The sequence below is a fragment of the Oryx dammah genome, unplaced genomic scaffold (assembly GCF_014754425.2).
Source record: "Oryx dammah isolate SB20612 unplaced genomic scaffold, SCBI_Odam_1.1 HiC_scaffold_25, whole genome shotgun sequence".
Lineage (NCBI taxonomy): Eukaryota > Metazoa > Chordata > Mammalia > Artiodactyla > Bovidae > Oryx > Oryx dammah.
The window spans coordinates 91,489,455-91,507,961 of NW_024070209.1; the positions used below are offsets into that span (position 1 = coordinate 91,489,455).

The 18,507-nt window shown below is 49.2% G+C and overlaps 1 protein-coding gene and 1 long non-coding RNA gene across 4 annotated transcripts in view; one reads left to right on the top strand and one right to left on the bottom strand.

The window, feature by feature from the left end:
• Nucleotides 1-16,159, bottom strand: part of GGTA1 (glycoprotein alpha-galactosyltransferase 1 (inactive)) — a 73,949-nt gene extending 57,790 nt beyond the window's left edge. The window contains exon 1 of one of the 3 annotated variants that reach the window (XM_040225029.1): nt 15,954-16,159. The gene's annotated coding sequence lies outside the window, so the exon portion shown is untranslated. Of the gene's footprint in view, nt 1-14,862; nt 15,485-15,953 lie in introns of those variants that run through there. The other 2 variants (XM_040225031.1, XM_040225030.1) reach the window with 2 other exon arrangements.
• Nucleotides 16,160-16,277: 118 nt separating this feature from the next.
• On the top strand, nt 16,278-18,214 carry LOC120851939. Its single transcript, XR_005718444.1, has 3 exons — nt 16,278-16,381; nt 17,826-17,984; nt 18,129-18,214. It is a non-coding gene; the product is annotated as an uncharacterized LOC120851939 (long non-coding RNA).
• The last annotated feature ends 293 nt before the right edge of the window (nt 18,215-18,507 follow it).

An 18,507-nucleotide genomic window follows, 5' to 3' on the forward strand; every position in this document is an offset into this window, starting at 1 on the left:
ACAACCAACTGGAAAATTCTTAAAGAGATGAGAATACCAGACCACCTTACCTGCCTCCTGAGAAACCTGTATGCAGGTCAAGAAGCAACAGTTAGAACCGGACATGGAACAACAGACTGGTTCAAAATTGGGAAAGGAAGTACAGCAAGGCTGTCACCCTGCTTATTTAACTTCTATGCAGAGAAGATCATGCGAAATGCCAGACTGGATGAATCACAAGTTGGAATCAAGATCGTGGGCTGAAATATCAACAACCTCAGATATGCAGATGATACCACCCTAAAGGCAAAAAGCGAAGAGGAACTAGAGTCTCATGGTGAAGGTGAAAGAGGAGTGAGAAAGCTGACTTAAAACTCAACATTCAAAAAACTAAGATCATGGCATCTGGTCCCATCACTTCTTGGCAAATACCAGGGGAAAAAATGAAAACAGAAGCAGATTTTATTTTCTTGGTCTCCAAAATCACTTTGGACAGTAACTGCAGCCATAAAGTTAAAAGATGGTTGCTCCTTGGAAGGAACGCTATGACCAACCTAGACAGCGTGTTATAAAGCAGAGATGTCACTTTGCCGACAAAGGTCCTTTTAGCCAAAGCTCTTTTTCCAATAGTCATGTATAGATGTGAGAGTTGGACCAAAAAGAAGGCTTAGTGCTCAAGAACTGATGCTTTTGAACTGTGGTGTTGGACAAGACTCTTGAGAGTCCCTTGGACTGCAAAGAGCTCAAACCAGTCAATCCTAAAGGAAATCAACCCTGAATATTTATTAGATGGACTGATGCTGAAGCTCCAATACTTTGGCCACCTGATGCGAAGAGTTGACTCACTGGAAAAGACTCTGATGCTGAGAAAGATTGAGTAGGAGAAGGGGGCGACAGAGGATGAGATGGCTGGATGGCATCACCGACTGAATGGAAATGAATTTGAGCAAACTCCAGGAGTTAGTGAAGGACAGGGAAGCCTGGTGTGCTGCAGTCCGTGGGGTCGCAAACAGTCGGACACACTTATGGAGTGAACAACAATAAATACAGTAAAGCATTACACGATTAAAAAAAAAAAAAAAGAGTACTCTCCCATTCCTGCCCACATCCACCCCAGCCTCAGCTTCTCAACTGAGCAACTGAGGGAGGTGAACCGAGGCACTGATTAGATCTCTGCCAGCTCACACATTCTATGATTGTATCATCTCAAAAAGAACAGAAAGAAAAAAAAAGATACCTAAACCAACCAAACCCTAAGACCAAAACCAAAACCCAGGGTGATCCCAGAGCCCTCTGTGACTTCCGCCAGGTTCTTCCATTTGGGGGGCCTTGGTGTCCCTGTCTACAAGAACGAAACATTTAGGCACAATGTTGCAGCAATTCCCCCGTCCAACAATTCAAATTCCCGAAAGGAAGGCCCTGTCCTCCCCTTGTCCTTCCTCAGGGCTCTACCACAACCCAGGCTCACAAACAGGAAATGTGACATCCAGGCACGGGTGAGCCACTTGTTTCTCTACAGCCTGGAGGGGCTGGCAAGGGAGCCAAGAGTTTCTGAGCTTTTCCAGCTAAATCCTGGACTCTGTACCCAAGACCTCCCTCAAGCAGTGTAGGTGGAGGGGCACTGCTGGGATCTGGCTGGACCTCCCAGGCCCTGTGTGACCCGAGAGAACCCTCCACCCCTCTCTGGGCCTGGGTCTCTCCACCTGTTGAGCGAGAGGCCTGGACTGGGGGCTCTGCCAGCTCCCAGCTCGCTCTGCGGTCTTCTTTCTGAAGACAGTGGGCAGCTTTGAGGAAGGGCACCGTCATCTTGCCCGTATCTGAGTCTCAAATCTCTCCCTTACCATGTGGCCCTGGGAAATCGCTGAATCTTTCTGTGCTTCATTTCCTCACTTATAAACTGGGATTCTGGGTGATGAAAAGGCAGGGATCCTATAAAGCTCCAAGACCAGCATCTGGAGTGAGTGAGTGTTCAGTAAGCATGAGCTGTTACTGTTTGGTGATGTCTCTGGCTTCTGAATTGCTCCTCCTCCCGGTTTGCCTTCTGGAGGAGGAGGAAGCTGAGCCCTGAGAGCCCCACTGGCCCTGCAGTACGTGCCCAAGTCCTGGCCCTCAGGAAAAGCAAATCTGAATCTCAGTGTGAGCCAAGCAGAAACACAGAACTATGCAAAAACCAACAACAACAACAAAACCCTATGATGCTGCCCCAAAGCAGATGGACTGGGAGACCAGCTGCTCCCTGGGGTTGCTGGCACCCAAGGAGGCTGCACCCAGAGTCAGTAGTTGGGGTGTGGGCCCATCCCCAGCTTGCCCTGGGGGATGGGGGACAACCTGAGAGAAGTGGGGGTTGGTGGTGAGATGCAGCAGAAGATATGGCCTTGGTTTATCTCTGTTCTTACTTCTGCCCAGAGCCTTCCAAGGAAGAGGAGGCTGGATTCAGTCAGATCAGCCCCGAGGGAAACAGACAAGAGAAGAGACGTGCAGACTCCCTAGACAGCAATGGGTGGCCTCTTCCCTGGGGACAGGGAGGTGTGCTCCTCACAGGGAGAGTCCCAAACCCTGTCCAGCCTCACCTGCAAAAGGAAAAGAGAAATGAAAGTCACTCAGTCGTGTACGACTCTTTGCAACCCCATGGACTATACAGTCTATGGAATTCTCTAGGCCAGAATACTGGAGTGGGTAGCCTTTCCCTTCTGGGGATCTTCCCAACCCAGGGATTGAAGCCAGATCTCCCACACTGCAGGCGGATTCTTTACTCGCTGAGCCACAAGAGAAGCCCAAGAATACTGGAGTGGATAGCCTACATCCCTTCTCCAGGGCATCTTCCCAACCCAGGAATCGAACCGGGGTCTCCTGCAGGAGGATTTTCCTGATAGCTCAGTTGGTAAAGAATCCACCTGCAAAAGGAGGAGACTCAAATACCTGTTTCCACCAGCCACTGAGAGTCTCAAAGTGTGGCTGCAGATGGATGCAACCGGCCTCCAACTCTCTGCTGCCCCTGAACTGGCAGGGCCTGGCTCGCGCTCTCTGGCTGCACAGCCCAGGAGGTTGGGCTGGGGCCAGTCATGGCCGCTCAAGAGAAGCCACGCTGCACTCAGTGTGAAAAGCTAGCCTCAGAAGAAAAGAATAAAACCAACTGTCCTAAGAACCAGTGCACTAGCTTTCACCCTTGAGGATGCTCAGCTAAGAATCCCTGTTGGGCTGCACTGTGGGTAAGGGATGCCTTTATCAGGTTTAGACCTTTTAGAGCTGAAGGGAACCCTGGGGGTCTCTGCTCCAACTCTTTTCTTTTATAGATAAAGAGGCTCAAGGAAAGATGCACCCTTTGGGGATCAACATATACACACTATTATATATAAGATGGGCCGTCCCCGGTGGCTCAGATAGTGAAGAATCTGCAGGAGACCTGGATTCAATCCCTGGGTTGGGAAGACCCCCTGGAAAAGGGAATGGCAACCCACTACAGTATTCCTGCCTGGAGAACTTCATGGATAAGAGGAACCTGGCGGGCTCCCAGACCATGGAGTTGCAAAGAGTCAGACACAACTGAGCAACTAACAGACACACACATTTGAAATATCCAATGAGGACCTACTGAATAGCACAGGGAACTCTATGCAGTATCTTTTAATAACCTACAAGGGAAAAGAATTTGAATATATATATATAATATACTGAATCTTATTTGCTATACAGCTGAAACTAACACAACACCGTAAAACTACACTCCAGTTTTTTTTTAAGATGCACTTTGTAGCAGAGGCAAGATTTGAACCCTTGAAGGCTTCTAGCCCTGTCTCTGCTCATGCATTCGATCCATGGCTATTGAGGGGCAGCTGCACGCATGCGGTGTTCTCAGCACTGGGGATTCAGAGATGAACCACCCAAGAAGGCCTTTGTTCTCACAGAGCTCACATTCTAGTTGGTAAACAAATAAACAAATCAATAATAATTAACAAGTCATTAAAGACATAGTTTCAGGTGAGGACAAGGGTAATAAAGCAAATAGAAGGCTGGCATGTCAGAGACTGCCTCGGGGTAGGGGAAACGTGTTTCAGGGATGATCTATTTTCACTGGGTCCTCTAGGGTCCCCAAGGACCTCTGCAGCCAGCAGCATGCTGGAGCTGGCTCATGCCGGAGCCAGTTGTTAAATTTTCAGGAACTTGGCGAGCAAGTTGTTAAACACATCCACTATGAAAAATTAAATTCTATAAACTCAAGACTAAATGAAATGTAGTCAGATCAAAGGTAGTCATCAAAACTCATCACTTCCTAATTGTTTTACTACACGCTATACTCAAGGTTATTTATATCTATTGTATCTAGATGTAGTGGAGAATACGCTATAGCACCATGCTCCCCACTCGTGGTGGAAATATTTCTACTATGGAAACTGGCAAACGCGACATATCAGGGTCTTTGTTGTTGCTGTTTTGGCCCGTCATATGGCTTGCAGGATCTTGCCTCCCCAACCAGGGATCAAACGCGTGCCCCTATAGCGGCAGTGCAGAGTCCTAACCACTGGCCTGCCAGGGAAGTCCCTGAGCTTTCATTTCTCAGCTGGTCATGAAACATTTACGGGCACACCATGACCTCCAGCTCTAATCCTGGCCTTCCGTGTTTGTGGGAGTCTGTTTTTCCAGGGAGAGAGTGTGGCAGTGTAGTCCAATTCTCCCGGGGCTGTATGTGGGGGTGGTGCCTCCAGTCCTGAGGCAGTCAACTTCCCCCTTCCTTTTTTAAGGCTTCCACAGTGAGGAAGCTAATCCAGGATCTTCAAACAGATCTGTTAGTCCCAGGAAAAAAATTGTTCTCTTCAACAGTAGTATTTAAGGAGGGCCCATAGGATGGTGATTCATTCCTTCCTTTGTTTGTTTACTTATTTGACACATTAAATCTTATCCTAAGTCTATTGTGAAGGTAAAAATTTAAAGGAACACCCTGCAGAGAACCTGTTTGTATAAATGTGTGTGGTCACTTCTTAATTCCTCTATATTTTCATATGTTGAGTTTCTTCCTTCGGAAATATAACTGCGCTGGTTAACAGCAGAATGAAGTTACTATCACTTCTCCTAATAATAATGCTAACAGTAGTTGCCACTCACTAGCACCACGTCCGGAGAAGGCAATGGCACCCCACTCCAGTACTCTTGCCTGGAAAATCCTGTGGACGGAGAAGCCTGGTAGGCTGCCGTCCATGGGGTCACTAAGAGTCGGACACGACTGAAGTGACTTAGCAGCAGCACCAGCAGCACCATATCAGGCACTAAACACATAGATTATCTCTCAAATCCACGTCGACCCATTTTACACATGGGAACGTTGAGGCTCAGGGGCTCCATAACTTGACCAAGGCCAAGGTGCCCCTCTGAAAGCTCCCCAGAACACTTTTCCCTCTGGCAGCTATGGCCCTGTGACTCTGCTTAGACATGTAGGATTCCATGGCACTACTGGACTCCCATCCTTGGCAGCTTGGGAGCATTTTGTGACTTCTCAGCTTATCATCAGGACCCTTCTTCCTCTACCAGAATGGAATGACCTAGACCCTCCCCCAGCCATTCATCTAGACTTGGAATGCAGGAGAGTGACCTCAGCATGGTCACTTAGTAGCTTTGTGTCCTAAAGAAGAAGCACAGAGGCTCAGAGGCCACTGAAATGTTACAGAGACTCCAGTGGCAGCAAAAACTACAATTAGCTCCTGTTGGGAGACCCTAAGTGTGCTGTCTGTTGCCCAACCTCTACTAGTTCTGGGCAGCTTGCTTTTCCAGCTTCCCCAGGGATACCATGAACAACAGCAAAAAATCCTTCCAATGCACACGCCTCCCCTGCCTCAGTGAGCTAGAAGCTTCATCCCTTGCTTGCCCCCACGGATTCTCCTGCGTTTCTCAATACATCAGCCTCCAACATTCAGGGAGCTTTTTCATGCCAGGGAATGAATTCCTAAACACTCAATTAATTTGCACACACCCCCCTCTGCACAGCTCTGGCTAACATGTGAAAATAGTTTGCCATACAAAACGCCAACATACAGACAAGCGTAGATCAAGCTAGAGCAGCCAGACCCCGTCCCTGCTCTCCGGGGGCCATGTTCCCCTTAAAGTAAACCTCACCATTGATTTTGTGAACTGTCTTGTCTTTCCCTGCAAATGCCAGGCAAGTTCCCCTTGGGGACAGCTGGCTGGCCACTTGAGGACTCGTGGTTTCCCTGACAGAGAAGAAAGGACAGCTGCGCTTCTGCACATAGCTGCTGCCAAATACAACGTCACCCCGCTGGGCAGCTGACCCCACTCGGTGCCCCTCCAGACACCAGGGCCATCTGGATTTGGGAACAGCCCTGGAGAAGATGAGGATGACTGTGTCTCAGGGCCTCCTACCTTTGCCCGAAACACTCCTCCCACTTCAGCCTCCGAATCTTGCAGGCCACAGTTGGAAGGTCACTTCCTCCGGGAAGCCCTTCCTGATCACTTGCCCTGACAGGTACAGACCCCTGCCCCCCACCCAGCCCCCCTTGCCTCCTGTGCTTCTCCATCATGGCTCCCTCTGTGCAGCTGGCTATTTAATGACTGTCTCCCAAGCTGACTTCCATCTCTGCAGGGAAGCAGAGGGGGGACTGTACCTCTCTGTCTACTGCCAATCTCAGGTGTGTCTAGCAGAGATGCTGAGTACATTCTGGATGCTTTGACCAGGAGTAAATGAAGATCTGGCGGCCCGATGAATGTTGGATAAGATCTGATTCAAAGCATGAATCTTGGCAAGAGGTGCCTCTTTCAGAACCACAGTTCCTGGTACTCAAATTCACAGGTGGGGAAGCTCAAAGCTTGGGATCTCTCTGTACACTTCAGCAGCTACTTCTCCCTGGCACATTTTTAGTTTGAAATGTTCATTTCCTGTGGGTTTGGACTTGTCTGCCTTTTGTTTAACAGCAGATAGTGCTCAAAGGGAAGTTTCCTGGATCACAGCCTCAAACCATTTTGTTAACAAGGAAACTGAGGCTCCGACAGTCTCCATGGCCTGTGGGGTGAGACCAGCTCACTTTCAGCCCAGAGCTCTTTTCAGTGACCCCACTCCCACCCACCTTGGCCACCCACCAGTTGGAAGGTCACTTCCTCCAGGAAGCCCTTCCTGATCACTTGCCCTGACAAACTCCTGCCCCATGTGGCCAAGACCAGGGCATGTTAAAGTAAGGCTCTGAAAGATAAGACACCCAGACTGGGATGGAGTTGGAAACTTTCTTTAAGAAATAATCACAAGACCTGGCCTCTCTCTCCACCCTCTTCCAGCAGCTACTTTGCACTCTGGCTAATTCTGGGCTGGGCAATGCCAGGCAGGAGCCCTCTCTTGGGCTGGGCATGGATCTGCTCCCCAGCCCATGCCCTCCCCTTCCTTTAGAATCACCTTCACTCGCCCTGCCCACAGCCCACCAGGATCTCCAAGTCAAACTATGTTTGGAGTGAGGACTGGGCTTTCATGCCTCAGTTCTTTCACTTTGTTCTTGAGAAACTTTGGCCAAAAGATCAAAACTCTAAGCCTCAGTTTCCCCACACATAAAATGGAAGGATAATTCCTGTGTTGCCAGCTTGGGCTTTTGTGAGCCTCAAGCGAGGTGGATATACGACCTCTTATCTAACTGGCCATTCGTGTAGAGAACTCCAGGAAGAACAATGCTATAGTATTTTTCCATTCCCACCAGGGTCCTGCAGTCAACCCACAACCAGCTGACCCTTTCTAGGGCCCAATCCTCTACTCAGCCTCTCAGCCATGCAACCCTCTTGACCATATCCTTCTAGACATCCTCTCTCCCTCTGCCTTCCCACATGTGCACCCTCTGTCTCAGCTCACTCACTCTCCAGTTAGGACCCAGTCTGGGGAGCAACTCCATGCTTTTTCCTGCCGTTTACATCTGCTCACCACACATGGCCCGAGACACACCCTGCAGGAAGCATATGCCCTTACACCCAGATCCTTGGAGAACCCCTGCATGCAGTTTCCCCGCGGACACAACATGTAAACACGCAACCTCAGATCCCCACCCCGCTGCTCTTGCCACCTCTCCTTTAGGAAACTCTATCTGGCAACAAAGTTGGAGCACAGTGCCAGCAAGAGCCGCAGCCAGGTCTGACCAGAGGTAGCTGAGGGTCTGGCGCCTCCACCCCCCATTGCGACAAGCTGAGCAGAGCAGCTCTTTGTCTGGAGATTTCTATGACATACTTTTACTTCCTCTTTTTAGAAACTGCAAGTAATTTTATAAATAATTCTGGGTTCAGTACACTAAATGATGAGCCCCTTGCCTCCAGTCCATGGTCCAAATCTACATTACTCTTTGATTTCCCAGTCTGACCTACCTGGCCTCCCTCTTGCAGGAGCGAGCATGAAGCTTTTTATCAGCAGAGCTTTTCAGCCCAGGCTCAGAGGGAAGGTATTTTGTTCTAGGTCTGACAGGCAGTAGAGGCGCAAACTCAGTCAGTGGAGGCCACTCTCAGCCAGCAGGGTGAGCCAGGCAGAGAGCACTGTGGTCACGTGCATGGTGGGTTCCAGCAGTTCATGGTCAAGGAGGGGAGAAATATGACATGTGACCAAATGTGTCAGAGTGTGCACTGCAGGATGTCCAAAGATCCATGTGGGGAAGTGCCTAATTCACGGCGGGGGGCAAGAGGCAGAATGAAGAGACTGGCATCTTAGAGATGATTAAGCTGAGTCTTGAAGGATGAGTAGGGCTCTGTAAGTAGGTGTTTAGGGGAGGAGGGAATGGTGTTCTAAGCAGAGGAAGCAGCATGGGGAAAAGCCCAGAGATACCAAACCAGGACTGGGTTTCAGGAATTACAGTAGTTCCCTGAGGCTGGAGCAGAAGTTCCAAGAGGTGGGGTGGTGAAGATGATGAGAGCTTCAGAGAGTAGCTCATGCAAGACCTTGCATATCACCCAGAGGAATATGTGCTGTATACGGAGAGCAGAGGGGAGCTTTGGAAAGATGGACAATGCTAATCATCTGGTGTCTAGAAAGAGGACTTGGGTTGCTGGGAGAGGGTATGAGGAGGGTGCCAGTTTAGAGCAGAGAACAGGGAGTGCCCGGCAGCAGGGCTTTCAGTTAAAGAGGGTTGCATGCCAACTCAGCAGGGGCAGTTGGGTTGGAAGTAAAGGGTCTCTTGCAGAACTGGTAAAGATGTGGGATTACCTGAACTATATTAGATTGTGGGGGCTGCGAGAGAATGATGGTGTCCAGATAGAGGGATATAAAGACTTGAAAGGCCATTGCCACGCTTGAGAAAAGGGGACCAATGGAGCCAAAGAGCAGTGGTGCAATGAAGATTAGTTTGGAGACTTAAAGACGGGTGCAGATCTGTTTGAAGGGGTTTCTAATAAATATATGTGGTCAGGTGGATTGCTGGTCCCAAGCATCCATTCTGGACCAATACGCAGAGCATATATCTCCATCCCATTGACTCTAAACTTGGTCACATGACTGTCTTTGACCAATAGAATATGGATAGAAGTGATCATATGCCAGTGCAGCAACTTTAAGAAACCACATCATCTCTTTCTTCCTCCAGCTCTCACCATAAAATAATACATATCAGGTAGAAGCAGCAACTTCAGCCTGGGCTCTGGGAGGAGAGGATACACAGAGCAGACATTCTGCCTGGCTGGAACCCAGTGCAAGTCTACAAAACCATGTAGTCTTGACTGCCCTCCAGCTGACATGTAGAATGAGTAATAAAGAAACCTTTGTGGTCATAAACCAAGAGTCAGTGATGGGGGGATGTTTGTTATGCAGCATTAACTGCAGCCAAAGCTGATATACGCATTATATATGAGACAAGAAGGGAACAGATGGTGAAGAACCTCACATGTCATGATCAGGAGTTGTGCACATGGAGGGTCAACAGAATTTTGCAGTTGATGAAACTTCTCCATCTTTTTCAAAGCCAACCCTCCTCACTCCTTCCTACTCCTCCCAGTACCTCACTCTATCAGCCATCCCTTCCCTCTCCTGGACTGAATCCTTCCCCTGAGCTTATATTTCACTTCTTTTCCATCTAAAATCCTTTTCTTCACCCTGTCTTCCTTCAACTATAGCTCAATCACTCCCCTGACTCTCTCAAACAAACTTCCTCAAAGAGTTGATTCTACTCACCCCACTTCTTTCTCTATCACCTACCAGCAATCTAGCTTACCTGCCCTCCACTCCACCAAAATTACTCACAGTATATTCCAGTAATCTCCTAATTGCTCAATGCCATCCAGAGATCAAATTGCCAGCATCCGCTGGATCATTTAAAAAGCAAGAGAGTTCCAGAAAAGCATCTATTTCTGCTTTATTGACTATGCCAAAGCCTTAGACTGTGTGGATCACAATAAACTGTGGAAAATTCTGAAAGAGATGGGTTTGAGATCCAAAGAGATCCAAACCACCTGACCTGCCTCTTGAGAAACCTGTATGCAGGTCAGGAAGCAACAGTTAGAACTAGACATAGAACAACAGACTGGTTTCAAATAGGAAAAGGAGTACGTCAAGGCTATATATTGTCACCCCGCTTATTTGACTTATATGCAGAGTACATCGTGAGAAACGCTGGGCTGGAGGAAGCATAAGCTGGAATCAAGATTGCTGGGAGAAATATCAATAACCTCAGATATGCAGATGACACCACCCTTACGGCAGAAAGTGAAGAACTAAAGAGCCTCTTGATGAAAGTGAAAAAGGAGAGTGAAAAATTTAGCTTAATGCTCAACATTCAGAAAACTAAGATCATGGGATCCAGTCCCATCACTTCATGGCAAATAGATGGGGAAACAGTGGCTGACTTTATTTTTCTGGGCTCCAAAATCACTGCAGATGGTGTTTGCAGCCATGAAATTAAAAGATGCTTACTCCTTGGAAGGAAAGTTATGACCAACCTAGATAGCATATTCAAAAGCAGAGACATTACTTTGCCACAAAGGTCTGTCTAGTCAAGCCTATGGTTTTTCCAGTGGTCATGTATGGATGTGAGAGTTGGACTGTGAAGAAAGCTGAGCACAGAAGAATTGACGCTTTTGAACTGTGGTGTTGGAGAAGACTCTTGAGAGTCCCTTGGACTGCAAGGAGTCCAAACAGTCCATCCTAAAGGAGATCAGTCCTGGGTTTTCACTGGAAGGACTGATGCTGAAGCTGAAACTCCAATATTTTGGCCACCTGATGCGAAGAGCTGACTCATTTGAAAAGACCCTGATGTTGGGAAAGATTGAGGGCAGGAGGAGAAGGGGATGACAGAGGATGAAGTGGTTGGATGGCATCACCAACTCAAGGGACATGGGTTTGGATGGACTCTGGGAGTTGTGATGGACAAGGAGGTCTGGCGTGCTACGGTTCATGGGGTCACAAAGAGTCAGACAGGACTAAGCAACTGAACTGAACTGATCCAGTCCTTATCTTCCTAGATTGTTCCACAACAGTTAGCTTGGAACTAAATTCAGTATCTCATTGCTCAACCTCAGACGTTCCTCTTTCTGTATTCTCTTAGCTAGTAGCACAATTATTCATTCAGTGATCCCTGACAGAAAGCCAAAAGGAGATAATGAATTCTGTTCGGCAGTTGTCCAGTCTGCATTGCCTTTGGGATATCCAAGAAGAGATACCCAAAGGGCAGTTAAACATGTGAACTGGGGGCTTATAATAGAGATCTGACCTGGAGATAAAGATGATTGTTACAGAGGGTAGCACTTAAAGCCATGAGCATGAGTCAACTTGCCTATTTACAGAGCACAAGGACCAGATCTTTAAATCTCCATTCTGACATGAGAGAGCTCTTTCCTGAGCCCATAAATTCCTATTCCTAAAATCACAATTCCAGCCACCATTTGGTCCCTTCCCTCAGGAGTCATGCCTCCCAATGGCCTCCACTGTTGCTGTTTTTCAGTCGCTAAGCCGTGTGGGCTCCAAAATCACTGCAGATGGAGACTGCAGGCATGAAATTAAAAGACACTTACTCCTTGGAAGAAAAGTTATGACCAACCTAGATAGCACATTCAAAAGCAGAGACATTACCTTGCCGACTAAGGTCCGTCTAGTCAAGGCTATGGTTTTTCCTGTGGTCATGTATGGATGTGAGAGTTGGACTGTGAAGAAGGCTGAGCGCCAAAGAATTGATGCTTTTGAAGTGTGGTGTTGGAGAAGACTCTTGAGAGTCCCTTGGACTGCAAGGAGATCCAACCAGTCCATTCTGAAGGAGATCAGCCCTGGGATTTCTTTGGAAGGACTGATGCTAAAGCTGAAACTCCAGTACTTTGGACAACTCATGCGAAGGGTTGACTCATTGGAAAAGACTCTAACGTTGGGAGGGATTGGGGGCAGGAGGAGAAGGGGACAACCGAGGATGAGATGGCTGGCATCACGGACTCGATGGACGTGAGTCTGAGTGAACTCCAAGAGATGGTGATGGACAGGGAGGCCTGGCATCCTGTGATTCATGGGGTCGCAAAGAGTCGGACACGACTGAGCGACTGAACTGAACTGAAGCCGTGTCGGACTCTTTGCAGTTCCAGGGACTGTAGCTCACCAGGCTCCTCTGTCCTTCACTACCTCCCCAAGTTTGCTCAGATTCATGGCCATTGAGTCAGTGATGCTAACCAACCATCTCATCCTCTGCTGACCCCTTTTCCTTTTGCCTTCAGTCTTTCTTAACATCAAGAACTTTTCCAGTGAGTTGGCTCCTCGCATCTTATTTCATATTCTTCACCCTGATCATGTTGTGTTCTCCAAGAACTCTTAAAATTCTATCATAAAAATAGAAGATATAAAATAGTACTACCCAGGCACTAAAAAAGGCTAAAACAAAAATGATGGACAATACCAAACCTTGACAAGGATGTGGAATAATTACGTCTTATGCTTTGCTGTGGGAATGTAAAATGGTACCCTCTATGATCCCACAATTTCACTCCTAAGTGATAACAAATGACCACAAAAGATTTCTTGAAGAAATAATAGCCCAAATTGGAAATAACTCAAATATCCATCAACAGGAGAATAAATATGCAATGATGGTATATCCATAAAATGAAATATTATTCAGCACTAAAAAGGAACAAACTACTCATATACACAACTACTTGGGTGAATTTAACAAACACTATGCCAGATGAAATAAGCCAGACATGAAAAAGACACACAGTACAATTCCATTTATGTGATGTTCCAGAGCAGGCAAAATTAATCAGTGATGAAGAAAATCACCAACTGGTTGCTTGGAAGGGTGGAAGGAAAATTCACTACAAATGGGATCCTGCTGCTGCTGCTGCTGCTGCTGCTAAGTCGCTTCAGTCATGTCCGACTCTGTGTGACCCCATAGACAGCAGTCCACCAGGCTCCGCCGTCCCTGGGTAATTCATATCTCATATCTTATTTTGGGTGATGGTTACATGAGTACAAACAACTGTCAAAATGTGGTAAACCTAGCACTTACAAACTGTGAATTTTATTGTATGAAAATTGTACTTTAGTTAAAACTTGGCAAAAGAAAATAATTGTAAAGTATCTAGAAAATAAAAACTAAAATAATGAGAATATACAGGGCAGAAAAGGTGGCTCAGTTGGAAAGAAGTTCGATCACCGGGTCAGGAAGATCCCCTGGAGGAGGAAATGGCAACCCACTCCAGTATTTTTGCCTGGAGAATCCCATGGACAGGGGAGCCTGGCAGAATGCAGTCCATAGGCTCGCAAAAGAGTCCAATTCGACTTCGTGATTGAGTGTCCACAAATGCACAGGGCAATAAACATTCAGTTAAAATACAAGTATATTTATGCTATGATGCACCTATATCAATGTCAGCCCCCTCCCTTAACCTAGTCCCGCTTCAGTCTTTCTTCCCACACCCTTGCCTCAATCTCCATGACAATTGCCCATTAATAAGTTTCTAGCCATCCTGAGAGATGATGCAATGCAAAGAGCAGAAGCCTTAGAGACAGAGCTGCTTTCAAATCCCAGCTGCAATTTAGGAACTGAGTGCCCACCAGCAAGTTACTTGGTCTCTCAGCCTACGTTGCCTCAACGATAAAGTCGGTTGATACCTATTGGGCTGGGCTAAGCAAGCTGCAGTGTGCTGATTAGTTTCTGGATAACCTAATTCTTTTGACCTCAGCCTGTGAAACCAAACTGTATGTTAAAGGCTCGCTGAAGGCCTGGAAAGCTTAGCGAAGGAGACTCCTGGGCTGTTTCTCCCCTCAGGGTAGAGAGGTGGCCCTGGGGGTCCTGGTGTTAGGGTCTGGGTGGGCCGATGCTAAAAGCTCAGAGCCACCAGGGACAGGAAAAGGTGTTCCTGACCAATGACTAAGGACACAGGTTTTCTGGCAAGGCTTGGCCACTGGTGGGTCTTGCCCAAATCACTTTGCACACCTCTAGACTCAGTTGCTACACCAAAAGGGGCCAGATCAGACTGGATCTGAAGAATCTGATACTGAAAACAGACTCCAGAGTTTCCCAGTATCTAGAGGAGGCAAAGACAGACCTGAACTGGTTCTGTCTGAAAGATGGAAGGGAAATATCAGCGCCCTGCTGCCCAGGCTCCCCTCCCCCACCATGGTGCCCCTTGAGCCAGGCCTCTAGGCCTCTCAGGGGCAAAGTTTGAAATCCCCCTAACCAGATGAACCCGAGGGACGTCTCCAGCGCTAGCTCGTTCAGTCATTGTGCACCTGTTCCATGTAACAATAACTAAGAATCTGCACCTGCCCCCTCCCCCCTCAACGTGGTAAGGAAGGCAAGGAAGACCCAGAAATGACTCCCAGGAAGGAAGAAAGAACTTCGTGTAGCCCAAGAGGTGCAGAAGGACGACAGAACACCCACAACTGTCCCCCAGGTACACGCGACCCCCCACCCACCCCAGCCCCTCTGCCCTTGGCATTTCCTCACTCACAGCTGTCTTTATTTCGTGGTCTCGGAAACGGAGGCTCTCCCTGGGAAAGCGTTTCCCAGCTAGGAAGCAGCTGGGCCAGATGCTCCCCGCCCCACCTCCGGCCCCTTGAGACCCACCCATTTCTAAGTAAACGGAGGAGGCCACGAGGCCTGCTGAGGAGGAGCGCAAACGACAAGCAAAGCCACCAACGCCGCCGCAGGGGCTCGGGTCTCGCCTCCGCAGAGAGGAGCGCGCTGGCTGACAAACCTCCGCGTCTTCGTCCCTCCCCTCCCCGGCCCGCGGGAAGAATGGGAATCTCAAGTCGCTCTGCTTTCTCTCTTTGCGTGCTGACATTTTTTTCCACTTTACTGTTTCTTGGACGCCTTTCAAGAGTTTGTGCAATCATTCTGTTTAGCTGCTTTTCTGCCATTTTCAAACGCAGGGTGGTGTCCCTTTGGAGTGGGAACGTGGTGGTCTGAAGACTTGAAGGGCCCCGATCGCCTCCCATCACCCCGACGCCTCCGGCCTCGTAGCTGCCAAAGTTACTACGTTTGAAACTTTCCCCGTGCTAGGTGGTGGGCTTGGTCCTCGGCTTTCTGAGCTCCCCGACCTCTCCCTCTCGGCGCCCCGGCTCTGAGGGGTTCCTGCCCCGCTCCTTTGCCCTCCCAGGAGGCCCCTTCCCGGAGGGATCCTCTTCCCACCCTGTCCAGGGCGAGGGCGCCCCTTCCCTCCTCCTGCCCCATAGATGGGGCAGAGCCCTCCCTCCTTCCGAGACTTCCTCGGTGGTCCCGCCCTGCGCCCCCTGAGCCTGCCTTCTCCCGCCTCCACCCACCCCCCCCCCGGACCCCGTGGGAAGCCCTGCCCGCAGCCCGTCAAGAGGCCCGGGTCCGGAAGGCTGGGCAGAGGCTGCGACGGGAACGGGATGGGACAGAGACCGGGTCAGAGTTGGGCACCGCGGGAGCGATCAGAACAAAAGCGGGGACACGGGCAGGGCAGCAACAGGGCAGGGCCGGCGCGGCGGCCAGTCCTCTCGTCGCGCCGCCCCCACCGGGCTCCAGCCCCCCGGGGGCTCGCGGGCTCAGGGGGCTGGGGCGGCGCCTCGTGGGACCCACCTGATCTGCAGAAGCTGGCGCGCTGGGGGCTGGCCGGAGCCTCGGCTCCCCGGCGGCGTCCTCGGCTGCCGGAACAGTCGGCGCGCTGCCTCCCCCCGAGCCCCGCGGGGCGTGCCGGGGCGGGGTGTGCCGCCTGCGCTCCCGTCGGCCGGCCGCCGGGCGCTCCTCCGGGGCGGCGGGCAGGGGCGCGAGGGAACCGGCGGGCGCTGGGCAGCGGGCGGCACGCTCCCAGCTCGGCCGGGCCCGCGGTGTTTGTGCAGAGCGGGTCCCGCCCCGGACACGGCCGCTGGGAGGCCCGGCGCGCTAGTGCGCGAGTGCCGGTGCGCGTGTGTGTCTGGTGGCAGGGCGGCGCAGGGGGGTGTTTGTTTCATTTTCACTCAGGCAGAAAAAAGCCTGAAACCAGCAAAAAAAAGAAAAGACAATCCCTGGTGAGGGTGGCTGGGCCTCTTTGCCTTCTTGGGCCTCCGCGGGGGGGGGGGGGGGTGGCCAGGGGGCGGGGGCGGGGGGGTACCCGGAGCATCGGAGGGTGGGGTGGGGTCTGTCACCCAGGACCGCGGGGAGGGGCCCCGAAGCCCTGGCGCCCCGCCCGACACGAGGGAAGAGGAGAGCCTGGGAGGTCTGATCCACTGTTTGTTTCCTGGGGAAGGAAGGGTGCCGATGACAGCGACAGGCCGGCAGCCGGGAGCCCCTCTCGCCGGAGCCCCCCACATCCTGAGCTCCGCCTGGGAGGGGCTGGTCACTGGGCACCTAGCGCCGGCCCTGCCAGGGTTTGTTCCCAGACTTAGTAGTCTTCGGGCCCAGAGTTCCTCAAACAGAATTCTGCACAGGCCCTGTGGTTCTCCACTAGAATTATTTTAGAACGGAACTAGAAAACAAATTAAAAAAAAAAAAAATCTGTTTCAAAGTTTGTGCTTCTGAGCCCGGCGTGACTACATTTCACTTCTGGTGAGTTGATGTAGGCACATCCGGCTGACTTAGTCCTATGCTGGTAGCCACAATTATCTCACTTCTTGGGCTCCAGACCATATATTTTGCTGCTGCAAAACACAGAATTTTATTTGGCGGGGATCATTTGCCTTTGAACTTCAACTTCAGGGGCTAAGAAATTAGCTTCTTAAATATTTTAACGAGTTGAAACTGTAATTTGACACCATGAAAATGGCACAGAGCCTGGGTATGATGTATCATTTTAATTGTTTCATGCTAATGAGAAAAGAACAAAGCCCTGATCAAATATTTGAAGGATATAAGAGGCTGCAGGAGGCCAAGTGACTTCTGGAAACCTGGGAGGATGGGGTTTCCTGATGATTCTGAAACCTTTTACCTCAGATTGGGACTCAAACCCAGCCAAAACCCTGCTTGGGACTTGAACCCACGTGGCTGGGACTCAAACCCAGCCAAAACTCCCAGTACCTGGTTTCAGGACCTAATGAAGCTCAGGTTCTTGATGTCTCATCGCAGAAAGAATTCAGTGAGAGACAAAGTCATAGGTAAGAAGTGGATTTATTCAGATATAGAAAGCAGCACACTCCAGAGAGTGTGGGCCATTGCAGAGGGCAAACTGGGCCACGAAATTTGATATGGTTCATTTTTATAGGCTGGGTAATTTCGTATGCTAATAAGTGAGGGGATTATTCCAACTATTTTTGGGAAGGGGTGAGATTTCCAGGATTTGGGCCATCGTGCCCGCTCCTTGGTCTTTTAACAGTGCTTTGGAACTGTCGTGGCACCTCTGGGTGTGTCCTTTCACTTGTTGATTAAGGATTAAGTTCTCATCTTTGGTTCCGTTTGGTTCTAATTGGTTTATGTCGTATCCTTGGGCTATGTCAATCTTTCAAAAGTTGTGCCCTTCCCCTTTCCCTCCTGTTATAGTTCCAGCGGAGTAAATGGGTGGGAGAATTGAATCATCAACCCCACATGGTTGCTCAGGAAGGAGGTGTTCCATGACAATCAGCACAATACATCCTTTGCAAAAGCACAAACCGTTCCATTATTGTCTTGGGTGAACTCACTTGCAATAGTTCGTTAGTGGTGAGCATCACAGTAAATACACGAATGATGTTATACTAAGTGCATCATTCTCCATGTTTTCATTATTGCATCTAAGGATGCATTGTTTCAATTGTTCAGTCCATCAAACTGGACAATAAATGAGGTGTTTTTTTTTTTTTTAAGAAAACTATGACAGTAATTCAAGTGGCTCAAATGATAGCTCATCGTGATCAAAATCAAAAGACGAGGACACAGGAAATAGAACATGTGAAAACATCACTCCGCTATTATACTCAATGCAAAAGGTCTGATTTCAGCAACACATCACCAGTCACATTAATTGAATGTTGTTATTGTGGATTTTATTGGTTTTGAGGTTGCATTCGTATCTACTTAGAAATGTTGTTTTGGTTTTACGGTTGGTTTATAGAGTGTGAGCATGACAGCTTCCTGGTTAATTTTAGGTTTATACCTATCTCAGTAACAATAAAATAAAAATAATTTAAGTCAATACTATGGATCTGGATTTGTTTGTTTGTTTGGGGAAGACCTATATAGTTCT